Source organism: Manis javanica, chromosome 12 (genome assembly GCF_040802235.1).
Source record: "Manis javanica isolate MJ-LG chromosome 12, MJ_LKY, whole genome shotgun sequence".
In the NCBI taxonomy this organism is placed as follows: Eukaryota; Metazoa; Chordata; class Mammalia; order Pholidota; family Manidae; genus Manis; species Manis javanica.
Genome location: NC_133167.1, coordinates 36,225,177 through 36,245,636, shown reverse-complemented (window position 1 = coordinate 36,245,636; position 20,460 = coordinate 36,225,177).

Genomic DNA, 20,460 nt, shown 5'->3' with positions numbered 1-20,460 from the left:
ATCTATCATATCTGCTATTCTTTCCTATCCAAAGTTTTCTGCTTTTTCTCAGTTAGTTGAAAGTGTTTTATTATATCTAATACAATTTTGAGTTTTTAGTTATAATTGATTTTATTTTAGTGGTTCATTTTGTGTTTAGAGTGTGTAATGTTACTTTATTAAAGTCTACCTTCAAATGATATCACACTCTTCACAAATACTGTCAGAATCTTAAAATAGTATGCTTCCATTTCTCACCTCCTCAACTTTATGCCTTGTTTAAGATATGTCAGACTAGGAAAAAAAAAATCCTTGCTGTTTAACATGTGCCTGGTGGGAGATCTGCAAGAAAAAGTTCTCTCTTCAGAAGAGAATAAAGGGAAAACTCTAAGGTAAATAGGGAGACTCAAAGCCAAATGGAAGCAACTTAGAGCACAGTTAACACAAATTCACACAAAGGTCTGGAAGGATAAATGTACTGCTATATAAGGATGAACCTATTTACCTTACTTTATTCGCTATCCAATAAAGTAAGTCCAGATTTCAACAAAATACTTACAATACATATAAAATGGGAAGAAAAACCAGTGTGGAGAGATAAATGTAATCATCAGAACTGATACAGATGAAACTCTATGACATAGAAACTTTGTTTCTTTTTTTTCAAGAACATTATGTTTACTAGACTCCCCCCATCACCAAGTCCCCCCTACAAACCCCATTACAGACACTGTCCATCAGCATACTAAGATGCTGTAAAATCATTAATTGTCTTCTCTGTGTTGCACAGCCCTCCCCATGCCACCCCCTCCCCATATTATACATGCTAATTGTAATGCCCCCTTTCTTTTTCTCCACCCTTATACCTCCATTCCCACCCATCCTCCCCAGTGCCTTTCCCTTTGGTAATTGTTAGTCTATTCTTGGGTTCTGTGATTCTGCTGCTGTTTTTTTCCTTCAGTTTTTCTTTATTCATATACTCCACATATGAGTGAAATCATTTGGTACTTGTCTTTCTCCGCCTGGCTTATTTCACTGAGCATAATACCCTCTAGCTCCATCCATGTTGTTGCAAATGGTAGGATCTGTTTTCTTCTTATGGCTGAGCAATATTCCATTGTGTACATGTACCACATCTTCTTTATCCATTCATCTACTGATGGACACTTAGGTTGCATACATTTCTTGGCTATTGTAAATAGTGCTGCAATAAACATAGGGGTGCATCTGTCTTTTTCAAACTGGGCTGCTGTATTCTTAGGGTAAATTCCTAGAAGTGGAATTTCTGGGTCAAATGGTAATTCTATTTTGAACTCTTTGAAGAACCCCCATTTTGCTTTCTACAATGGTTGAACTATTGTTCAACAACCTCGCCAACATTTGTTTTTGTTTGTCTTTTGGATGGTGGCCATCCTTACTAGTGTGAGGTGATATCTCATTGTGGTTTTAATTTGCATTCCTCTGATGACTAGTGATGTGGAACATCTTTTCATGTGTCTATTGGCCATCTGAATTTCTTCTTTGGAGAAATGTCTGTTCAGCACCTCTGCCCATTTTTTAATTGGATTTTTTGCTTTTTGTTTATTGGGGTGCATGAGCTCTATATATATTTTGGATATCAACCCTTAAACAGATCTGTCATTTATGAATATATTCTCCCATACTGTAGGATGCTTTTTTGTTCTATTGATGGCGTCCTTTGCTGTACAGAAGCTTTTCAGTTTGATATAATCCCATTTGTTCATTTTTGCTTTTGTTTCCCTTGCCCAGGAGATATGTTCATGAAGAAGTTACTCATGTTTATATCCAAGAGATATTTGCCCATGTTTTTTTCTAAGAGTTTTATGATTTCATGACTTACATTCAGGTCTTTGATCCATTTTGAATTTACTTTTGTGTATGGGGTTAGACAGTGATCCAGTTTCATTCTCTTACATGTAGCTGTCCAGTTTTGCAAGCACCATCTGTTGAAGAGACTGTCATTTCCGCATTGTATGTCCATGGCTCCTTTATGGAATATTAATTGACTGTATATGTTTGGGTTAATGTCTGGAGTTTCTATTCTGTTCCGCTGGTCTGTGGCTCTGTTCTTGTGCCAGTACCAAGTTGTCTTGATTACTGTGGCTTTGTAGTAGAGCTTGAAGTTGGTGAGCAAGATTCCCCCACTTTATTCTTCCTTCTCAGGTTTGCTTTGGCTATTTGGGGTCTTTGGTGTTTCCATATGAATTTTTTAACTATTTGCTCCAGTTTATTGAAGAATGCTGTTGGGAATTTGAGAGGGATTGCATCGAATCTGTGTATTGCTTTGGGCAGGATGGCCATTTTGACGATATTAATTCTTCCTAGCCAAGAGCATGGGATGAGTTTCCATTTGTTAGTGTTCTCTTTAATTTCTCTTAAGAGTGTCTTATAATTTTCAGGGTATAGGTCTTTCACTTCCTTGGTTAGGATTATTCCTAGTTATTTTATCCTCTTTGATGCAATTGTGAATGGAATTGTTTTCCTGATTTCTCTTTCTATTAGTTCATTGTTAGTGTATAGGAAAGCCACAGAATTCTGTGTGTTAATTTTGAACCCTGCAACTTTGCTGAATTCTTATATTAGTTCCAGAAGTTTTGGAGTGGTGTCTTTGTGGTTTTTCATGTACAATATCATGTCATCTGCAAACAGTAACAGTTTGACTTCTTCTTTACCTATCTGGATTCCTTGTATTTCTTTGTTTTGTCTAATTGCAGTGGCTGGGACCTCCAGTACTATGTTGAATAATGGTGGGGAGAGTGGGCATCCCTGTCCTGTCCCCAATCTTAAAGGAAAAGCTTGCAGCTTCTCACTGTTTAGTATGATCTTGGCTGTGGGTTTATCATATATGGCCTTTATTATATTGAGCTACCTGCCCTCTATACCCATTTTGTTGAGAGTTTTTATCATGAATGGATGTTGAATTTTGTCGAATGCTTTTTCAGGATCTATGGAGATGATCATGTGGTTCTTCTACTTCTTTTTGTTTATGTGGTGGATGATGTTGAAGGATTTTTCAAATGTTGTACCATCCTTGCATCCCTGGGATGAATCCCACTTGGTCATGGTGTATGATCCTTTCGATTTATTTTTGAATTCAGTTTGGTAATATTTTGTTGAGTATTTTTGCAGCTACGTTCATCAGGGATATTGGTCTGTAATTTTCTTTTTTGGTGGGGTCTTTGCCTGGTTTTCATAGTAGGGTGATGTTGGCTTAATAGAATCAGTTTGGGAGTATTCCCTCCTCTTCTATTTTTTGCAAAACTTTAAGAAGAATGAGTATTATAGCTTCTCTGTGTGTCTGATAAAATTCTGAGGTAAATCCATCTGGCCTGGGGGTTTTGTTCTTGGGTAGTTTTTTGATTACTGCTTCAATTTTATTTCCGGTAATTGGTCTGTTTAGATTTTTTTATTCCTTCCTTGGTCAGTCTTGGAAGGTTGCATTTTTCTAGGAAGTTGTCCATTTCTTCTAGGTTTTTCAGCTTCTTAGCATATAGGCTTTCATAGTGTTCTCTAATAATTCTTTGTATTTCTGTGGGGTCCATTGTGATTTTTCCTTTCTTGTTTCTGATTCTGTTGATGTGCGTTGATTCTCTTTTTCTCTTAATAAGTATGGCTAGAGGCTTATCTATTTTGTTTATTTTCTCAAAGAACCAGCTCTTGGTTTCATTGATTTTTCCTAGTGTATTCTTCTCCATTTTATTTATTTCTTCTCTGATCTTTATTATGTCCCTCCTTCTGCTGACTTTAGGCCTCATTTGTTCTTCTTTTTCCAATTTCAATAATTGTAACTTTAGACTATTCATTTGGTATTGTTCCTCCTTCTTTAAATATGCCTGGATTGCTATATACTTTCCTCTTAAGACTGCTTTCACTGTGTCGCACAGAAGTTGAGGCTTTTTGTTGTTGCTGTCATTTGTTTCCATATATTGCTTGATCTCTATTTTAATTTGGTGGTTGATCCATTGATTATTTAGGAGCATGTTGTTAAACCTCCTTGTGTTTTTGAGCCTTTTTGCTTTCTTTGTACAATTTATTTCTAGTTTTATGCCTTTGTGGTCCAAGAAGTTGGTTGGTAGAATTTCAATCTTTTTGAATTTACTTAGGCTCTTTTTGTGACCTAGTATGTGGTCTATTCTGGAGAATGTTCCATGTGCACTTGAGAAGAATGTGTATCCTGTTGCTTTTGTATGTAGAGTTCTAAAGATGTCTATCAGGTCCATGTGTTCTAGTGTGTTGTGCAGTGCCTCTGTGTCCTTACTCATTTTCTGTCTGGTGGATCTATCCTTTGGAGTGAGTGGTGTGTTGAAGTCTCCTAAAATGAATACATTGCATTCTATTCCCTCCTTTAATTCTGCATTTGTTTCACATGTGCAGGTGCTCCTATATTGGGTGCTTATATATTTATAATGGTTATATCCTCTTGTTGGACTGAGTTCTTTATCATTATGTAATGTCCTTGTTTATCTCTTGTTAAATTCTTTATTTTGAAGTCTATTTTGTCTGATACTACAGCAACACCTGCTTTTTTCTCCCTGTTGTTTGCGTGAAATATCTTTTTCCATCCCTTGACTTTTAGTCTGTGCATTTCTTTGGGTTTGAGGTGAGTCTCTAGTAGGCAGCACACAGATGGGTTTTGCTTTTTTATCCAATCTATTACTCTGTGTCTTTTGATTGGTGCATTTAGTTCATTTACATTTACATTTAGGGTGATTATTGAAAAATATGTACTTATTGCCAGTGCAGGCTTTAGATTCATGGTTACCAATGATTCAAGGTTAATTTCCTTACTTAAGTCTAACAACTCACTTAATATGCTGTTACAAACACAATCTAAAAGTTCTTTTTTTTTTCTCCTACTTTTTCTTCTTCCTCCATTCTTTATATATTAGGTATCACATTCTGTATTCTTTGTATATCCCTTGATTGACTTTGGGGATAGTTGGTTTAATTTTGCATTTGCTTAGTAATTAGCTGTTTTACTTTCTTTACTGTGGTTTTATTTCCTCCGGTGACAGCTATTAAACCTTAGGAATACTTCCATCTATAGCAGTCCCTCCAAAATAGACTGTAGAGATGGTTTGTGGGAGGTGAATTCCCTCTGCTTTTGCTTATCTGGAAATTGTTTAATCCCTCCTTCAAATTTAAATGATAATCTTGCTGGATAAAGTAATCTTGGTTCCAGGCCCTTCTGCTTCATTGCATTAAATACATCATGCCACTCCCTTCTGGCCTGTAAGGTTTCTGCTGAGAAGTCTTATGTTATCCTGATGGGTTTTCCTTTGTATGTGATCTTATTTCTCTCTCTAACTGCTTTTAATAGTCTGTCCTTATCCTTGATCTTTGCCAACTTTTTTATTATATGTCTTGGTGTTGTCTTCGTTGGGTCCCTCATGTTGGAAGATCTGTGGATCTCCATGGCCTCAGAGACTATCCCTTCCCCAGATTGGGGTAGTTTTCTGCAACTACCCCCTCAAAGACACTTTCTATCCCTTTGTCTCTCTCCTCTTCTTCTTCTTCTGGTATCCCTATAATGAGAATATTGTTCCATTTGTATTAGTCACACAGTTCTCTCAATATTCTTTCATTCTTAGAGATCCTTTTTTCTCTGTGCCTCAGCTTCTTTGTATTCCTCTTCTCTAGTTTCTGTTTCCTTTATTGTCTCCTCCACCATATCCAACCTGCTTTTAATACCCTCCATCGTGCTCTTTAATGATTGGATCTCTGACCTGAATTTATTCCTGAATTCTTGGAGGTCTTTCTGTACCTCCATTAGCATGTTGATGATTTTTATTTTGAACTCCCTTTCAGGAAGAGTCATGAAGTCCATGTCATTTAAATCTTTCTTGGGAGTTGTATTAATGATTTTACTCTGGACCAGGTTTCTTTGGTGTTTCATATTTGTATATGGCACCCTCTCATGTCTAGAAGCTCTATTCTAGAGCTACTCAGCCCCTGAAGCAATGTCGGGGGTTGCAGAGGAGTGGTATTGGTGCCTGGGGGGAGGAAAGAGCTGTTTCCTGCTTCCTGGCTGCTGTACCTGTCTCCGCTGCCTGAACCAGTGGGCAGAGCACACAGGTATAAGCTTTTGTCCCAGAGCAGTTGGATATGGATCCCTTTTTTTCCACAAGTGACTGGAATCTCAGCCTCTCCAGGAATTCTGCCTGTATTGGCTTTCCAACCCCATAATCACATGAGTATCATGAAAGCACCATCAAATGTAGGTTTGTGCTCCCAGAGCAGATCTCTGGAGCTAGGTATTGAGCAGTCCCAGGCCTTCCACTCCCTCCTTGTTCTGTTTCTCTTACTCCCACTGGTGAGCTGCGGTGGGGTAAGGGCTTGGGTCCCAGCGGGCCATGGCTCTGGTAAGTTACCCTGTTCCATGAGGTCTGCTCTTTTCTCCAGGTGTGTGCAGTTTGGCACCATCCTCTTTCCTGTTGCTCTCTCAGGATTAGTTGCACCAACTATCTGTTGGGCAATTTCTAATTGTATACAGTTTCAGGAGGAAGCCTCTGTCTCTCCTCTCACGCTGCAATCTTTAATCTCTTCTCCAACATAGAATTTTAAATGACAGTGTTAAAGGTTCTAATTTAAAAATAAATAACTTGCCATATCAGACTGTAGTTCTAACAAGTAGATGAAAACCCTAAGAAAGACTCCAGTAAAGTGCTAAAAACAAAGTACAGTAATAGAGATGAGAGATGCCTACTCATCAGTGGACTCAACACAGCTGATGAGGGAAGCAGTAAGCTGGAATACAGGTCAGAAAACATTACTGAAACTAAAACACAGAGAGATGACAGAGTGAAAAACACAGAACAGACAATCCAGGGTATATTGAAAAATATGAAATGGTATAAAAAGTGTTATTGGAATCAAGAACTATGGAAAATTAAGTTTGAATATACAATAGCTAATAATTTTCTAAAACTACTGACAGAAACCAAACCACAAGTTCAAGAGATCAGAAAACAGGATAGATAAATAGTAAAACTAACAATAAACAAATTAAAAAATATTCATGCATATCATATTCAAATTTCAGAAAGCTAAAGAAAAAGATAAAGCCTATAGGCTGCCAGAATATAAAAGATGCATTACATGAGAGAAAAAAGGTTATAAAGTACAGAAGTCTTCTCATCAGAAGCAAGAAGATAATGAAGTGAATTTTTAAAGTGACAAAAGAAAAGAAAAAGTCAACCAATATTCTATTGTCTGCAATAATGTACTTGGTAAGTTAAGGACTTAAAGACTACAGGAATTCATTTCCAGCAGTTCCATACTACAAGAAAAGTTAAAATAAATTTTTCAAAGGAATATGATACGGTAAGAAATGTAAATCTACACAAAGAAAATGAAGACCATTGGAAATTTAATTAAGAAAAGCTAAATATTTTTATTTTAATTTTTCTGAAATCAAAACATTTAAAAACTTTGTTTACAGAATATGCAAATGAGAAATTGTTGACAAGAGTGCCACAGAGTTCAAAAGGGATAAATTGGAGATAATCTGTTACAAGATTCTTAAACCACACATGAAATAATATATTACTGGAGTTGGTCTCAGATTATTTAAGATTGTATTTTATAATTAATGGAATATATAAATGGAATTTAAAAAATGCACAGAGAAATCAGAGAAAACATAAAAAGAAAGATAACATGAATAGGAGATGACAGATTTTAATCCAAACATATCAATAATCACTTTAAATGTGAATGGTTTAAATACATCACTAAAAAAATTAAAAGCTAATGATGCCCAAATTGAATAAAAAATAAGACACATTATTTGCCATCTCCAAGGGAACACTCTTTAAATATAAGTACCTAAGTAGGTGAAAAGAAATGACATGGGAAAATATATGCACTAAACAAAATGAAGATAGATTAGCTGTATTAATTCCAGACAAAGTAGACATCAGAACAAGAAGTATTGTGAAGAAATAGAGGGATAGTACATGATAATAAAAAAATCAAATTTTGATAAAAAGCTAGCAATTGATGAGTGTGCACCAAAAAACAGAGCTGCATAGTATCAGAGGTAAAATATGATAGGTATGAACATAGAAATAGACAAATCCACATTATAGTTTGAGACTTCAACATTCATCTCTCAGTAATTGATAGAAAAATTAAGGAGAAATTCAGTGAGGATGTAGATGGCCTGAACAACCACAGTATCAACAAGTTTGACCTAAGTGGTATTTATAGAACTTTCTACTTAATAAATGGAGAATACACAAATTCTTAAGAATAAATAAGACATTTCAAGAGGCCATATTCTGAATTATAAATGAAACATCAGCAACTTAAATATAATATGATTAAATTATTTGAAGTCATAGTAGAATTAAATTAGAAATCAATCAGAAAGATATTTTAAGAAAACTCAAAATATTAAGAGACTAAATAACTAACTTCTACATAACCAATGAGTCAAAAGGAAAAATCTGAGGTAAATTTAAAAATATTTTAACAAAAATGATAATAAAAGATCAACTATCAAAACATGTGAAATTGCAGTTAAATCAGTATAAAATGAACTACTGTGTTATTACTTGACTAAGAAAATTTTGAAAGCAAAGATTTCATTATGCATTTTACTTTGCACAGACATAGCAGAGGGTCTGAAAGAAATGTATATTTTAACTAAATATTGAGTATCTCAAACAAACAAAAATAAATTGTTGCCTATATATGTAGCATAGTCAATATTCAATGCTTGTAATTTTGTGTTTGAATATTCAATGCCTGTAATTTTCTTTTTTGCTCAGTTCTTTCCTTGGAAAAGCAATATAATAGCATATTTTGTCAATCAATAAAAAAACAGATAAACAGATAAATGTATTATTATTTTGTCTAACTTATGAATGATATTCAAAACCTCATTTATAATGTATATTGTATCAATAATTTGAATGTATCTGTTTTCTCAAAAATTTCAGTGAAGACCCTTAAAATTGGCACCATTTCATTGTTCTTTAAGATGCAAAAATAATTAATACTGCCAAAGTCCTGGCAAATTTAACTGTACAAAAAATATATTTCTATGTGGAATAGAGCAATAGTGAGTAGTTGATACTAAAATAACACAGATTTTTTTTAATACTGAATAAGTGTAGTAGTTGCTTGATATTAGCACTGAATCTGATTATCGGAGTAATTATTAGAAATTTTAATTAATGTTTAAATATAAAAAGCATGACATATCTCATTTAGTTCAAGTTTGTCTCTTGCAAGAATAAAATTTTAACAAAAAATCAGATTCAGCATGGAACATTTAATCATAAATTTTCAAAAATAATTTTATTAACTTAAAAACAGACAATGCTTAATGAATTCATATGTTGACTTTGCTTAAAGAATGCTACATGATGGCCTAAAGTGCCCTTGATTATAAGGGTAGGTCTACTGCATCCATTTTCTATTCATCTAAAAGCATCTTAATAATTTGACACGATTCAATAGGTAAAGAAAGAAAAAAAAGAGGTAAATAAATCAGCTTTTATTTTTTTAAATTAGTAGATTTGTATTAAAGTAGTTAAATTTATATTAATCTTGTTGGTGCTTTAAAATACAAATCAATAGACAGTATTAGTGTGATGATTTGAGGCTTCACTTAACATCTACTGCTTCATTCTTTCAGTAAGTATTTCGAAATGTCCGTCAACATTTAAGTCTGGTTCCATGAGTGGTATAGGCATTGTCTCTGTGGCCAGCCCCATCCACCATCAGGAAGAGAGCCTAGAGCCTGGGTGGCCTGCCTGGATACAGGTGGGGTGAGAGAAGTTGGGGGAAGACAATGCATGCTACAATACCTGAGAGAGAGAGATGCCCTTTCTATGACACCCAGTATAAGTGTCTGATTGTATAGAGAACATTTATATTGAAATATACAGGGTACTATTAAAATTAATGTTTCACGACTGAGTTTAATTCCCTTATGCCATGACCAGTCAGTTTCTTTAAACTTTAATCTTGTAAATACTTTGATTGCAAGTTCATAAATTTCAGTTATCACTTACCAAATGTCCTACATAATTCTATTTCTTTTTAACTAAATTGATACTTCAGACTATTACTAATGCATATGTGTATCTCTCTCTAACACAATACAGACACAGACCCTATTTACTACAATATTTTTAATGTAAATTTAAACAATTATAATGATTTAGTGCCTATGGGGATATTTTTTCTATCATTTCAAATTTTATTTATAGTTACTAAATATGTTCACATATTATTATCTGTATACACAGATATACAGAGTTTGGAAATATATGAGAGAAGTAAAAAAAGGAAAAAACTATAAATATATATACACATATATACATACATATATAAATATGTATATAATTGAACACATATGTGCATAAATTACTTTCTCATAATAATGAATAGCCACCATTAATAGAGATATAATTAGTCACTGATAACTACCAAGATAATATTTAAGTGTTCAAAAATCCTGGTTCACATAAGTAAAAGGAAAAATTGATTTTTGACTGTGCTTCCTACTGGCTCCTGATATTTTTAAAGTTTATTTTTATACCAAGTTAAATGGTGGATCTAGATATTTTGGAGAACTGAAAATTTGCCTTGACTAAAATATAAAATATTTACTATATATAATACATAATATTAGAATATTATATAGTTTGTGTATGAATATTATATATATTATATATAATATATAATACATTCGCAATACATTTCTATTAGCAACATTTATCCTTTTATATGAAATACAAGTAGAAATGAAACTAATCTTTAAAGTTTCAAATAAAAAGTACTTAAAACTTTTGAATATAAAATCTTTAAACCTAATTTTTAGATAAGCATTTATGCTAGAATTTACATATTACTTTCTCTTTTTCCTCTTATTTTTTAACTAATATGTTCAAAACAATTTTAAAATCTTGTATCTTCATAGAGATGTCTTTAAAATATGCAATAATATTTTCCTATGCAAATAAATGTGAAGGAAACTTTGTTTTTCAATTAAATTTTTTAAAAAACATCAGAGAGGAAATATTTATTTCACTATATGTTTCCCTTTCTCCTAAGATAAAGTAATTTAATATTCATTAAGTTTGCTTTTTTAATCAAATTTCAGCACACAATTAGGAGATGTTGATGAAAATCATCTCTTAATGATTAAGAAAATCTGAACACATGAAGTAGCAGAACAGTGAGGAAAAGTAATTTCTAGAAAACCTTGTTGAGGCACTGCAAAATATCCAGTTGATTCAATAAAAAAACAACACAATAAAATTTGATTTGTAAATATATATGTATTCAACTTTTCCCCTCTACTATAAGGACACCCCTAAGCATGCAGGAATACCTAGATTCTTTCAGTTGAAATATTTGATTGTAAAAGTCTGAAAGAAATGTATGTAAGGAAAAAATAGGTAGCTTAGTTTGATCAGTGTATTTCCTAGTTCCTTTGTGCTGCAGAGAGGAGGCTATAATTCTAATTTTTATAAGGTATTATATCATTAAAATCTTAAATCTACTATAACAGATGTTTATTTTAAATAACCTACATTAATTAAAGTCCATTTACAGAGCCAATGGTATGCTAGTTTAAAATAAAATAGATGAAATATGGGGGTATAAATGGATCTCTGTAAAGTGTATTAGAATGTAACAACAACAATTGACTATAAAACATTTAAACTGTAAATTTTTCTCAATAAAACATATTAATGATGATACAAAGAATGAGTACTTATATAGCAGAATAAATCTATATAAACTTTTAAAGTAATGAGTATGCTATATTTTCCTATACTTACAATTTCTCTTCTGTTGTAAAAGTTCTTAATATGTACAAAATTTTATTGCATATTATTATATATATAATGTTCAAGTTAATAAAATAATTTGTATCTTAAGTACTTCTTACAACATTCTTTTTCTATGTAACTGATCACCTATCATAATGATTTTAGCTACTAAAAAAGATATATATTATAGTTAGCTTATTTATGTTGAAGGGCAGGCTTTTGAACTGATCCACAAGTTTAATGATGACATAGGTAACCAGGTTCTTTTGTATTATTGGCCTGCCTGACTAGTGACCGGTATATTTGAGAATGTTTCTTATTCATTTGTTCATAGAAAGGCTGCCAATGGCAATTAGGTTAATATGCTTCCCTCTTGATGTCCATTTTGAAAAAAGAGAATCACTTCCATGGCTTCTTTCCCTGACACCCCCTGCAAGTCTCACCCCTTCTCTTCTTGCTAGAATTGCATTAGGCCCATCCATCTTGATATACTAACTAAATGGTACTTACTAAGTTCTGGATCCTATTTTTTAAGCTAAGAATATAAAGTCTAAATACAATTCCTTAGTTCATGGAGCTTAATGTTTTGGGGAGATCAAATCATTTAAGATATGTATAATATAATGCCAGGTATATGATGATAGGTGCAATGAAGAGGGCAGAGAAAACACATGCACATGCACATGCGTGCACACACACACATACACCACACACACACAATGTAGAGATGTTTGCTTTTTGGATAGGGCTATCATAGATGAAACCTCTTAAAAGTGTTGTTTGATCAGAGACCTAATGGAGTCAAATGAAACACTGAGAGAACACCAATTCCTTACTCAATGTTATACACTTGGAGGTAAAAAACTCTGGGAACTTCTTGCCTCACAGATTCCCAAAATATAAATCAGGGTCACACATGCCTCTGCACATTAAAAGGACTCAATAAGACACTTCAAATCCCCTTTGAAGTTCCAAACCCCGTTGATGGTGATTAAGACACTCATTTCACTTTACACGTTACACAATGCTGGGCTCTCAGAACCTCCACCTCCCTTACTAGCTAGTCTCAGGCTACAGGCCCTATAGAGTACTAGAATGGCTTATTTACAAATAAATTCAATCCAATTAAGCATATAATATTTCAGGCATCACTCTAATATCAAACATGAATTTTATTAATAGTTTGACTCTATTTTTATGTTTGCTGACAGGTTTCAATAATCACTGCTCCTACTTTCCCTCTTGCCCAACATCTGAGAAAACCGGTAAGAAATTCCTTTGATCCTTTGCTCCACACCGACAGGATGTTCAAACCACTTAACCCAGTGTGGAAACCCTTGCTCCAGCCTCATGACATAAGCACAGTAAAATCCAAGCCAGTACCCCTTCCTTGATCTCTCAAGCTATTATTCAGACCGTTCTCTCCCCAGAAATCCTCATTATATGAGGAACAAATCACATCATACCCTCTTGGCGTAAGTGTGGGATCATTCCTAATAAGTTTTGGGTGGAGAGCCCATCTTCTGTCTCTAGAGTAACATATATAAAAACTGTTTTTATTATAATCTTCCCTACTCTGTTTTCCTAAAATGGATTTTAACACCACTTCTTTGTCCCATTCAATTTTGGCTTCTGAAAAATATAATTTATTTTTATTGATATTAATTTCCATTTGATATATTACATCCTTAAATAACATGTATTTTCTTATAAAAACATAGTCTTTAGACTTTGAACTGCTTAAAAATAAAATCATTAAAAAATACTAAAACTCTTCAATGATTTGACATTTTTCAGATTATTTAAGTTAGTCATACTCCTTAAAAACCTTGAAAGTTTGTTAAAATATATGCTGTATGAACTCTTATAACAATTTTCTATATTTTCTTTCTGTTTTCTTATTTGAAGTCTATTCAAGATTTGTAGCCAAAAACATTTTCATGAAGTCTTCAGGAATCAGTTATTTTATAATTCTTTTAGTGTGCACAAAGTGTTAATAGTATCAGAATACGATCACCCAAGTATTTTAAATGTATAGCCAGAAGTCTGGTAAAATTATAAATAAATTTTGCTACACATTTTCCTTCCATAATATTACCCAATGAAGACTACTTTCATAGTTTAATCTTTTTAAGCAAATCTAACGTTAACCTACACATTTTAAGTGATGTTAAGTCATATTGTAACACTGCTTAACATTATCAGTTTCTTTCATGTAGCCCAACAACTTAGACAAAAATCTGATAAGATAAACTGTGTGACCAATTGAAATACCAGTTTTGTTCTTTGTTGTGTTTATCTGACTTTGTATAATTGTTCAACTATAACATTCTGGGAAAATACCTCTTTTATTCAGATAGGTGCCCCTGTCTGTCAGTAGAGATAGTAACAGTCTATTCTGTACACAGATCTTTCAGTGCATAAAATATAGCCATGGAAAGAGATGGCAGTTCTGCACTACCAGCAAGCTGTATTACTAGAGCACCATTTCTATTTCTGCCAAAATTCCTCCTCTTTGATGAAAAAGAAAAAAAATATTTGGGTTTACTTATCACACATAATAAAATCAGTATGCCTAACTGCCCTCACGTGGGAGAGTCAACAGTCAATATTTCTCATGTGAACATTATAATCATATAGAGGCATAACAAGTCAGATTTAAGCTGACTTGTTTTAGATAATTACATTCACAACAAACCTAACAAAATTAAGTACAATCATGAAGTAGTATAATATTTTGTTACATTTTTATTTTTCTTCTCTTTTATTCCTAGTTATACTAATGTAGGATAGTTATTTGGAGAAGCATGTCAAACTGAAAACTCTTAAATTGTGGTGAATCTAGTCATTAGAATGACTAGAAAGAGAAAAGAAAGTAGAAAAATTTTGTAAATATACTATTTTTAGTAAGATGTAATCTATAAGGCAAAGATGAATCAACGTTATGACAAGATATTGATTAAAAATAAATCCTACTGTTTCATTTGTAGAATATATATAATTAATGGTAACATGTCATTTTCCAACTTGGCAATAGTTTGGTACTATAAGCCTGAGAATGTTAATATATTCACAATGTATTAATATCTGAGTATGAATATGCAAATATTTTAAGAACAGTATTATAAAATGATGCCTTGAGCATATGCTGACAGATCATTTGTCTATCATCTCATATTGAAAATAGATATTTAAAGGTTAAAGACATGACAAGTTGTCCTAAATCTTCCATAAACATTTTGAATTATTTAAAATTCCATGATTTTGCTTCTGAACTTTTCCAAAAATGAAACCAAGAAATAAATATTTAGACAACATAAAATAACAGTTCAAATGTTAAAATATAAGAAATCCTTCTGAAAGTGTCTTAAAGGGATTGGGAACACCAGACCACTGGGGTTTCTTCCCTAAATGCAATGATGAGAGTGTTAGAGACTACCTCAATGGATGCTTTCCTAGAAGCCTAGAGATTTTGGCAGGTCCTGGGCATACATATTTCTTTTAATCTAACAGGACTTCTATAATTAAGTTTATTGGCATTCATATTTAGCTGATGTGGAAATTGATGTTTAGGGAAGTTAAAAGCTCTTGCCTTTAGGAAAATATCTCTAAGTAACAAAATTGCAACTGGGCATAGGAGGAGTGTAATGACTAGAATTCTGAGCTCCTGAGCTACCTGACATCTTCCCAGGTATTTCTGCTTGCTTTGTGAGGAGTCCAGTTGTCTCAGTCTATTCATCAAACAACTAATTTTGCCTGGATTCATTAATTCTTGTCAATTCCTATAAATTCTCCAATTTATTACACATTTTAACCTGATAAATGACTTACATGTCCTGACCCAGAAATTCCTCCTCTGAATTGTCTCAATAAATTAACTGGATCAGCTATGTCCATATTAAATCTAGTTTTGACCATGCCTGTCATGCCTGCTAACACATCCCAAAATTCTGTAGCTAAAGACAAATGCACAGCACAGACATGTTGTAACAGAATTTTTCTGTTCCATTTGGAGGGACCTGTACTTAGAAAAAAAATTAAACTTAGGAAAATTTCAAATATAGTATAAATGGAGCCCAAAGAATTTTTCAGCTAGATTCACAAGTTGTTAACATTTTGCCACATTTACTTTTACTTTATCCCTCTTTCCCTCTGAACCTCATATAGTGTTGGCAGCAACAGTTGAGTTAAGGGGAGGGAACAGTGCTCCTACACCAAAAAGCTTACTTGGTTGACAAAAATATTAAGCCCTACCTAAGCAAAATTTTATTCTTGGATTTAAATGCCTACAACTATGTGTCATTTTAAAAATGTCATAAAAGGAGACAAACTTTGAAAATTTAAGTCTGAAATAAAATCTAGAAATAAGGTACTAATTATTTAGCTGAGAAGATTATGTTCAATTTGAATAAATGTCCCATTGTGTTTATTTCTTTTGTACAACCAGTGGCAATCACTTTAAAAGAAGACAACTTAATAGGTGCCAAACTTTCACAGACCTATTTAGGAGGAGGTAAAATTTAAATTGCTATACTAAGATTGACTAGAGGAGAATGCTGATACCCTGTTTTCATTAATACGTCCTTGGAACCCTAGAGTGATCTGTTTTCTATATAAAGAAAATATATGTAATCAACCTCGTGTTGGAAATTAGGCATGAAATCCAAAAGAAAGTGAAATTGACAAGTTTCACTTTACTTTCTAAACCATTTATATGTCAGTAATCCAAATTTATCTCCAACTGGCCTTAGACGTATTTAAAAATAAATAACAAGAATTCATCATGCGGTGAGTCTTTGCATTCTCTAAGAAACAAAGGAATATCTGGACTCTAAATATTACTCAGAAAAAAACTGTGATTAAACAACTGAGAACAGCTGGCTAAAGGTATTTATTTTTTCAGTACTAAATCATTTAACACAAAGTTTCTCACTGTTTTTACATAAGAAGAAAATAGTCCTCAGTGAGAGAACACTAAACCTCATATTTGTAGAGAGCAAGATGGTTTGAGAAGAGCTAAAATGAATTGCATTGACTTAATTCTCTTCAAAACCATGAGCTGCAAAATTAGCAAGAAGTTTGGAAGCATTTTTTCCTCAGGACAAAATAATCAACTATAAAAATAACAAGTCCAATCAAATACTAAATTAACAGAAAAACACTGCCAACGGAAAACAATAACTAATCATATAAGCATTATTATTGGTTGATAAAATATTTTTATTAGTCTTCATTGTCTTTATCAAAGAAATACCTAGTACTAGAAAAAACAAAATAATGTACTCAAGAAAAGCATGAAATAGAAATTAGTGAGGTAATTTTGAATGCATCACCCAGTGTTTTGTAGTGAATGATGTTGAAAGTATTTCTGGGATAATCCCAAGTATATATCTGATTCCAAAGAAATTTATTTAGAGATTTTTCCCTATCATGTAGTCATAAAAGTAAATACATGTGCATATATGGGTACATGTATGTATGTACATCTAGATAGGTAAACAGATGGTAGATAGATATGACAGATAGATGGGCAGATAGTTTCATTTTATTTAATAGTGAAATATTCATATGAATGTGACATAGTATAAATGTTGCAGGCAGTATATTCATTCATCCCCATGTAAGAAGAAATAATTTTTGCCAATAGACTAAATTCAATATTTTTTTCCCTTTCATGTATGTTTTTAGTATCATGAGCTGAACAAGACTGGATTTAGTAGGCACAGGGAAGTAGGAATTGGATGCTGAACTAGATAAGAAAAGTGTGTACGTCAAAACTAAGGGTGCAGGATGGATGGTTAACGGAGCAGGTCTGATTCATTCGTGTGCTGCAGCAGGCTTGTACCATCTTGTGAGAACCAACTGTTCACATCTCTTCTCACCTCAGCGTTCAGTGAGTAGCTTTAAATATTCCATGAGAGTATCTGAGACAGGGAAATCAGCAAATGCTACACAATCAGGGATCTTTCCAAGCTATCCCCAACTCCCAGACCAGAAAGCTGTTTTTCAGCATTTACTATCACAACAGCGGTTTAATCTAGCCTTGTCTCTTTTTAGCAATCAAATGGCACTAATTATTTTACTGTTCTGTACATCACATTTCTCGATATCAAATACACATAACAATATTTATCCAAAGGCAATGTTGGGGCAACCAAAGTAAATGCTTTTTTAAAAATCATCTGACATTCATTAGATGCTGAAAATGAGTTACTTATATGTGAATTTAGGTGGCCTGTAACCACAGCAAATCCAGAAATCACTGTTAAATCTTGACCAACATATTTAGAAAAAAAATGCAGCAGGCCTTAATTCATAAGTTGATTAAAGATACAGCCACACAAGTGTATATACATGTGTGTATATTGCCACAATTCTAAGTATTGGTCTAAAATTAAGTACACTGGATAGGATTCTACAAGAAAATAAAAAATATTTAGTAATTTAGCAGAAAGAACCAAAAGGAGTTAAATCAAAGGCACTAAGGATTTATTCTAGAAGCCTACACCAAAGAAAAAAAAATAGAAAAACACTTTTTTCACTCAGACATTTGTTCTTTATACAAGAACATAAAGTGTCTATTACATATTAGGCATTGCTCTGAATGGTGGTGAGGCAAAACATAAAACACTGAAATTTTGTGACACAGATGCCAAGTTATAGCACTCGGTATATAGAAAAAAATAGTAATACCTAACACTTTTCAATGTTTTTCTTTGAAAGATACTACCCTAAATACTTTATACTTATTACTGTTATGCACATTTTACAAGTGAGGAAAATAAAGTGCAGGAAGTTATGTAATTTTTCAAAATTTTATATTTAATAAATATCAAAACTGGTGTGTAAACTCAGGATGTCACAGTTCAGTAGATTTATGAACACAGTGGTGTAACTTCAATCAATTAAGAAGTTGGCAAATGTTCAATATCATGTTTAAAGTTAAGAAGAAAAAAGTCTAATTTAAAATCAATAAAATTAAATGTATAATCAAGCACAAGGTTTTTTGTTTCATTTTAGCAAAAATAGATAAACATGCTCTTGCAAGAAAAACACTGTAGGACACATTTCAAACATCCTTCATCGAGTGTTCCAGAATGTGACATCTTGCATAAATATATATCACAAAACAAGAAATTGACATTGATGCAATACATCCATTTAATTCAGATTTCATCAGTTTTTTATGCTAATATATGTATTTCATTCTATGTAGTTTTAACTTCTACATTCTATGTAGAGTTGTGTGACCTCCACAAGTCAAGGTATAGAATAATTCCATTACCACTACCCATTGTGTAACCCTTTCATAGTCATAGCCCCACTTGTGTCCTTCCTGTCTAATCCCTAGTAATCACTAATCTGTATTCCATCTCTATAATCTTGTCATTTTAAGAATGGTATATGAATGGAATTATATATGGGTAACATTTTAAGATTCTTTTTTTATTCAACATATTTCTCTTTGGATCCACATTGTTGCTTTCATCAATAGTTTTTATTTCTGAATAATATCTCATGGTAGGAATGCTATGACAAATTATTTAAACATTCACCCATTGAAGGACCTAAAGACTTTTCTAGCTTTAGCTGTTACAAATAAAGCTTCTATGAACACAATTACTTGGTCGTATGGTAAGTGCATACCTAGGGTTATAAGAAACTGTCATATTCTTTTCCAGAGTGGTTGTAATATTTTGCATTTCCACTAGTAATGTAGGAGTGATGCATTTTCTTAACATATTCACCAGCATTTGCTATAGTGGATATTTTTAAAATTTATCCATCATTATAAGTTTGTAGTGATATCTCATTATGTTTTTAATTTGCATTTTTAATGACTATTGATAACATTTTTATGTGTTTATTTGCCAACTGTACTTTGTATATTTTATCTTGGTTTGATTATTGGTAGTTTTTGAGTTTCCAAGAATTGGCCCATTTTTTTCAAATTATCAAATGTGAAAGTGAAAATCATTGTTAGTATTCCCCAATAGTCACTAGCTATCACTCTCACTAGTGAGCTACAATAGCTGCAAGATCACCTGCTTTAATTGGCCATTGGGTTGGGGTGAAAGATCACTTCCTCACTCAGCCGCACTGAAACCACGGAGAAGGAAGGAGTGTTTTCATTGGTGTTTGACAGGAGTGAGATGAGTATTACCCAATGAGGTTTTTGCTGTTAGGTCACCCTTTACGCAGTCCTTCAGCTAAGAGGAAAACTTTTCTTGGAGTTCTTTTTATCTCTACCTGTTGGCAGCTCTGAGTTGGAAGCTTCTGCAGGACTCTGCTCAGCGTATATGGAACTCAGGTCACTCACCCTCATGACATCCTCCAAATCCCAAAGTCCCTCGGCTATCTGCTTTTATCTGTGACCCCTCAGTCTCCCTATGTTTATTTGTTTTGTTATACTCAGAGATTTTCTTTCATTTTATTAGTTGTGAGAGAGAGGAACTGGGTACAATATGGTCATTCCATCTTGTCTGAAGTCAGAAGTCCACACAAGGTTTTTGTTAATTAATGAGAAACAAATGAAAACAAATTCATTTTAAGGATAAATACCAACATCAGAATTTCTTTTAAAATTACCTTCAAGTTAATACTAAAGTTTAAAATTGCAATTTATATTTTCCTAGATATTAATCATCAAATAATTTTTTCTGCA